The following is a 7,054-nucleotide window of genomic DNA, read 5'->3' as shown; positions in this document are numbered from 1 at the left end:
AGTTTAAAAAAATTAAATTTAAGTCGAAAAAGTCGAGAACTTATCAAAAAATCGTCGGCAAATCGATAACTTCAAAAGAAAATAAGGCGAAGCGAGCCTGAATCAAGTTTTATTTTTGACCCGGGAGTTTTTTACTTAATTTCCATCAAAATGGTTTTGGTTTCCATCAAAAAGTTCAAAATCTTGAAATTCGAAATTTGAGACAATTCTAGACTGAATACTTTTTAAAAATAAAAATTACTCGTAAAAAACATGTTTATCTTCTTCAAATAAAATAAAAAAAACATCTAGCTTATTAATATCATAAAAAATATAATGAATTTTCTCGGTGTTGTCATTTAATTTATCCGCGCTTCTATTTACTCTCAGCGTGTATTATTTAATTATTATTTTAATTTGAATAAATAATATTAATAAAAGAGTTTTGTTTTAAAACACTTAATATGTTAAGTAAAGTAAATTAATTCCAGGGCTAATATGTTTGTTAGTCTGTACTTGTTACATTCTTGATATAATTAGTTTACATTCCGTAACATAGTTTGCCTATTCGGCTTTCACGAGCAACCTGATGTTCCATCATAAAACCAAAAATATTGTAATTATTTGGTAGCAAAATAAATATTTGAAAAAAAAAATAAAACAAAAATTTAATTAATTAATTTTTAATTGTATTTTTTTTTTGTTGTATATTTAGTCGTGCGTTGCATTGTCACGCGTGTTGCAAGTGAAGTACGACAAGTTAAAAAAATAGCCAAGGATAGTTTTCACGTACGAACAGAAGCTTTTCATTAAACGGTTTCTAATTTATTTTCCTGTCACCCTGCCGACTGGTTACGAGATGTAAAGATGTTCAAATTGTAATTTTGTTTTATATTAGTTTGCTTTGTTTGCGAGTACTGCACTTCTCGATTGTACTACTCCAAGAGTTTAAATAACTTTAATAATACTTTTCTAACATTGTTTAACAGTGCACACGAGCAAGATTAAATGCTATCACGTAGACAGAAAATTTATTGACATTCACGTTAATTATTTGCTGATAATTTTTCTTTTTTTTTGTTACGGAAGATATTAGTTTTTAATATTTCATTTTAATAAATAAATGAAAAGGCAATTTATTATTATATAAGGATTTTTAATTAGAAAATAGTATATTTATAAGTAATTAGTCAATAATCGATAAATAATATGCCGAGATAACTCATTTATATTAAAATTTATAGGCATTAACGTCAAATGCATTGAAAAAATTTTACGGGAGAGATAAAGAGAATGTTTGAAATTTTTTTAATTAAACGTCAGAAATTAAAAGTTATTTTATTTTTATAAGTTCCCGCGATGGGTAAAAAATCGTGAATTACTTCGGTGTTAATTTTTAATAAAAATTAAATCCGTCTTTGGAGTTGGAGTAAAAAAATTACGGAGTTCTGTTGGAATAAATTTATATGTAATAAAAAAAATATGAATTAAAAATAATTGTTATGTTTTATTTAAAAAATATATCTATATATTTTGTGATATTTCTCAAGTGCTCTTGACAATTGCCTTGTGAGTGAGTAAAAAAAATGGAAAAAATGATATAAATTTTTCAAGTTGTTTGCAAGTTTTTTTTTTCATTGTCTCGTCGCTTTTATATATGTATATATATAACGTATAAAACTTTAGTTTCAATGCACTTGCATTGACTGCCGAAAATTAAAGTTTCTCGTATTCTCGTACCAATCACGCTATTGTCGAATTTATATATTAAGCCATCGCTGCTGCTGTCTCGTCTCAAGTTTTAATGGCAATAATAATAATTTCGTCTATTCAATTCAAAAAGACAATAGAAAATTGTGAAAAATTAATTTTTATCTCATTTTAATAAATTAGTTTAATTAAATTCATGCCCATAAAATATATTTTACTAAATTTTATAATTATTTCTCTGAGACAATTGTCCAAAAATTTTAATGATTCATTCTAAATAAATGACTGTATTTAATTTATTAAATAATGATAGCAGTTAAATAACAAGTGGATTAAAATTGCTCATGCGATTTTTTTAATGAACTAAAATTCTAAGTTATTCATATAAATATATATAAGAATAAATTTTATAATAAAAGCTACATCCCATTGAAAATTCCAATATAAGTTTTTGCCTCATACTTTTTGATCATTAACGTTTAATTAATGAAAGGTGCTCAAACTTTTAGATAAGAGTACTACCGAATAATAAATATCATTGTTATTATTATATATATATATATATATATCCTATCTATATATAAAAATTGTTAAATAAAATAAAGATCGATAGATTCACTTCGGCGCATAATGAAAATCGAAAAAAAAAACAAAATATAAATAATAATTATAAAAAATGATAAAAAAAATAATAATAACAGTATAAAATCTTAATTACATTAGTTAATTATAATTAACGGTAATTATTTAATCTACTTTTCTTTTATGAAAAGAATATTCCGTCTTTTCATCAGGCCATTGAATAATTCCCCAGTGGGTTAAATAATATAAAAAAGTTAAGAAGAGATTATAAAGACTTTATATATACAATAAATCAAGTTTTTAAGTATAAAAGAGATACTGAATCATCAAAATGGTTTAATCATATCTTTTTTATAGTCCGTATATTATTATTATATTTTATTCCTTTTGTGTGGGTTAAATGTGGCGAAATATATACAGTCTAGTATTTTATGTAAGTAGATGAGAAGAAATCTATGTATATAACACATTAAGTTACTTTTTAGAATAATCTACTAAATGTATACTAGATGCATTCGTTTAGTTATACATATATATATATATAAGTGTGGTAAAATAGGCAAGTAAGATAGAAATGGAGAGCGTGAAACCGTGGAATTGGTTTCGCTCGGGAGATTTCACCGAACTTGCCGCAAAAGTTACAACGGGAACGTCTACTATGTCGTACCGGGTGAGAGAATAAGAGAAAAGTCGGGATGGAAGGAGCAGGATGAGGAATAAAAAAATTTATAAAAAGAAAATACGTATCCTTATTTTTATTTCTATTCTCTTTAGCCATGACTTTTCTTCTTACTTCGACTTTTGATTTTTCTTATTATCATCTGTCCTTTTTTTCTTTGTCTTCCTCTTTGTCTTTGTCTTTGTCTTTGTCTGGGTTTTGGGTTCCAAGGCGGTTCTGTTTGCGCGCATAGATTTTCGTGGTCTTACAGGTTTCACATTTATCTTAGACCGAGCAACTGTGCAGTTGGATCTCTGGTAAAGTCAAAAGGTGACACTGAGATTGAGACGTTGAGAAACGTTAAAGATATATATATACATATAAATTTAATGTAAAATGAAGACGCAAGTAATACATATACTTTATTACGTGATTTAACATATTGTCATATTTTAAATTCAATATTATATACTGCACAATAAAGTTAATATACATGTACGATTTTTTATCAATTCGGCGCGCGATATTAAACGCGAAGTTGGCGGTTCGAATCCGCACGCCGGTATTTTTTTAAACTCACGAAAAAAAAATGTGAAACGTGAGTTAATATAATCCAAGTATTTTTTATGTGAATCTCATAAATTTTAACATTTTGGTATATGAATATTTACTGCTGTAAAAAAATTCATAAATTTTTTAGCTTATTCTCGTGAATTCATAATACAATATTTTGAGAAACAATTCTTAGTCCATTTATAAGCTTATATTTGACGGCCGACATGACGTTTAAATAAAAAATTTATTTAATTAAAAAAAAATAATAATTTTTTTTTTTAATTCTTTCGAAACTAGTTGGTGAGTAACTTTGCATACCTTTTTGTAACTAATTATAATAAGACTACCAACATGTCATAGAAAATAGATCCTCTTACGTTAAACCTTCTCTTTGTGTAATTAAAATTTTTTTGCTACCAAACTTCTGTAATTAACCACCGAAGATGAATGATTTTAGGAATAATTTTTTTAATTAAAAGTTAAGTCTAAATCGTCTTAATTTTTTTTCGGAAGACAATACGATCAGTCAATAAAAATTGTCGATTTCATTGATCGTAAATTTTCATCTGATACCCGAGTAATTTGTTTTTAAAAATAAATATCAAGGTCGCAATATTTTAAAATTAAATCAAATATGTCTTGAAATGAACATTCAGTAAAATATTTAAGCTCAAGGATTGAATCTTTAATTGTGAATGCCAAGAATACGGTTTTGATAGAAAAATGATTGATAATTCAGTACAAAGTCTCTATAATTATATTTCTCAATATGAATATTTAATTTTAAAATATAAAAATCAATTTATATATAGAATTTTTTTTTTTGACTATTAAATAATTCCCCCGGTACAGATTTAATAATAGCGATAAAGGGGCAGAGTAAGAAAGGGTGTATACTGAATAGAAGTGCAAATTATATAAAAGGGATAGTGAAATCTCTGTTGAATTATGTGACACGAGGAATGGTTCATTAATATTCACTTTGGTTGTTTAACGATCCGACGAATGTGAGACGATCTCAGTGTAAATCAACATCCGCGTGTAACGTTTGTCCACAGTCCGTAATTTAATCAAAATTAGTCGATGTTATCTACTCCCTTTCAAATGAATAACATCCACAACACACTTACACTTAAATATACATTAGATATACATAATATATATTCCATTGGCCTTTGACTTGTGTCGCTTATTATCGTCCATCTATTAGCAAATTTATTTTGTAATATCCACCTCGAAATTTAATTTAAATTAAAATACTAAATAAATTATAATATTTATTGGTTGGAAAAAAAATTAAATTTAAAATTTATCATGAATATATATTTGATTATTTCTAATAAATTTTGAAATGAAATTCTTCTAGTGTTTCACGAAATATTTTTCGTCTAAAGTTTGATAAATATATAAATATGTAGGATATCTTTATGGAGTATCATCTTCGCTCGAGTCATATTTGTCGGATGACATAAAAAGTGTAGTAAGTAACGCACGAGTGGGGGAGTAGTGCGCGGGAATTCAATACAATTTATTGTCAGAGTACTTGGCATAATATAAATGGAAAGATGTAGAGTAGAGACCCTTCTTTGGATGTCACACACGGGTCACGAGAGTTCATGCGGGAGTCGGAAATTGTGCAGACATATAAAACTCCATACATATATATATATCTGTGATATAAATGTACGAATGACTAGACTAAGACTGCCTGTATATCTGTCTCTGGCTCTAGTTTCTATCTATAGAGTCGAACTTTATGAATTATATTACATATTCTATAACAAGGTTAATTTGTATTCAATTGATTCCTACTTTAAGTATGCGACTACTTTCGACAAGTACTTAGTTGTTAAACTTATACCCATTTTATTTAAATATCGATCATCTTACGGTACATTGAGCTTCTGTACGAATAATTGCAGAGATAAAACTGTTAATGTTAAAATTTACCACGAGGTAAAACGGAGCTCTGGTAATTTTTTAAAAAATATTTAAATTATATTTTTTTGTTGACTATTTTAATTTAAATTATTTTTTTTAATCGTAATTGTGATCTTAATATTAAATTACATGACAGTACAAAATAAAAGATTAATGTCAATTGATATAGTCGGTCTTAAAATATTATTTGATAATAAAAATTAATAAGAAGGAATTAAGTTTCTGGGAATTAAAAAATAAATAATAATAATAATTATTATTTTAACTTCTTGTTGAAAGATAAAATTTTTATAACGATATAATAAAATAAGTACAATTGATGAGTAGTACGTTAGGTTAATAAATAAAATAATAAATGAGATAAAATACGAACGATAAAGACATTAAGAGGAGGTTAAAATGTCGCGGGGATTTCAAAATTTGCCGCGCAGGGCGCAGCTGTCGCTTACCGAGGGTCTATTGTCGCGCGTGAGTCAGTTTGCCGGAGCCAGTACCGCGTGCTGGTTGTATTTATTCGACATATTGTATCTCATACAATTTATATACTTTGTACACTGGATTTCGATAATTAATTATTCATTTAAATTACTCAGCCTAATAAATAAATAAATCCGCCAAATTAACGCAAATAAAAATTAAATCGTGTTTTTTTTTTTTCGCGGGAACCCGCCATTGTGTTTACGAAAAAAAAATTTTATTTAGTGCAGTGACAAGTGTTTTGTGAATATAAACAATGTGATAGTGTGTGATTAGTATTTATTTACCCATATTAAATATTGTGCATTGGATTAATTATTTTTTTTTTTTAAATTCAATTTAAAAAGCCACGCGCTCGCTGGCGTCTGAAGACTCAACGCCTTGTACGGCTGTAAGTGTTCAATATTTTTTTTTACTTTTTCCTGTTTTTATTTATATTTTTTTTTTTTTTTTATGAATTTACACGTCATATATTTTTTTTAAAACATCTGTCATGTCTTGATATTTTATCAAGGTCAGGATTTTTTTTTCAATTTAATGGAGTAGTAAAATACTTTTTTTTGGTTATTAATTAAAAAAAAAATGATGTGCACATTTTTTAGATCATTAAATTGAAAATTAAAAAAATTTTTTTCAAGTTCATAAATATATAAATATGTGAGTGGTATAAGAAATAGCAGTGTTGAGTTTACAGTCTTAGTTTTGGAGTTTGGAATAAAATAAGTACATGTGGTTATGTCGGGTTGTTAGGTATAAGATGTATAAGATATTAAGTATAAGACGTATAAGAGTATAAGGTATGAGGGGCATGAGGAGGCAGAGTCCTACTATAGACAGCTAAGCAGGATCCTCGACTCGGTATCCTTGGGTCGGATGGTTGGCTGGATTGTATGAGTGTTGGTATGCGATGCCGATGGTTGTACGGTTTAGGTTCAGGTGGTGGAGTATCTTAACATAACATTAGTGAGTAGAGTGAAAATGTTGAGAGGGATCCTGTTGCCGTCCTTTGAATCCGATTGGTCGGGCTCGGGACGAGAAGAACCGCGGATGGTAGAAAGAGGAGAGAAGATTATGTTCAGTCAAGACCAAGACTGGTACTGCTGGCTGGGTACCATGGGATTGTTGGAAATTTATATATAGTGTGGCTCTGAA

General features: G+C 27.7%; 1 protein-coding gene across 1 annotated transcript in view; it reads left to right on the top strand.

The window, feature by feature from the left end:
- Positions 1-5,911: 5,911 nt before the first annotated feature.
- Positions 5,912-7,054, top strand: part of LOC130676839 (uncharacterized) — a 138,666-nt gene continuing 137,523 nt past the window's right edge. The window contains exon 1 of the mRNA XM_057483320.1: positions 5,912-6,293. The gene's annotated coding sequence lies outside the window, so the exon portion shown is untranslated. The remainder of the gene's footprint in view (positions 6,294-7,054) is intronic.

Source organism: Microplitis mediator, chromosome 11, assembly GCF_029852145.1.
Source record: "Microplitis mediator isolate UGA2020A chromosome 11, iyMicMedi2.1, whole genome shotgun sequence".
NCBI lineage: Eukaryota > Metazoa > Arthropoda > Insecta > Hymenoptera > Braconidae > Microplitis > Microplitis mediator.
The sequence above is the reverse complement of the archived record's forward strand: the minus strand, read 5'-3'. Positions and strand labels throughout refer to the sequence as shown.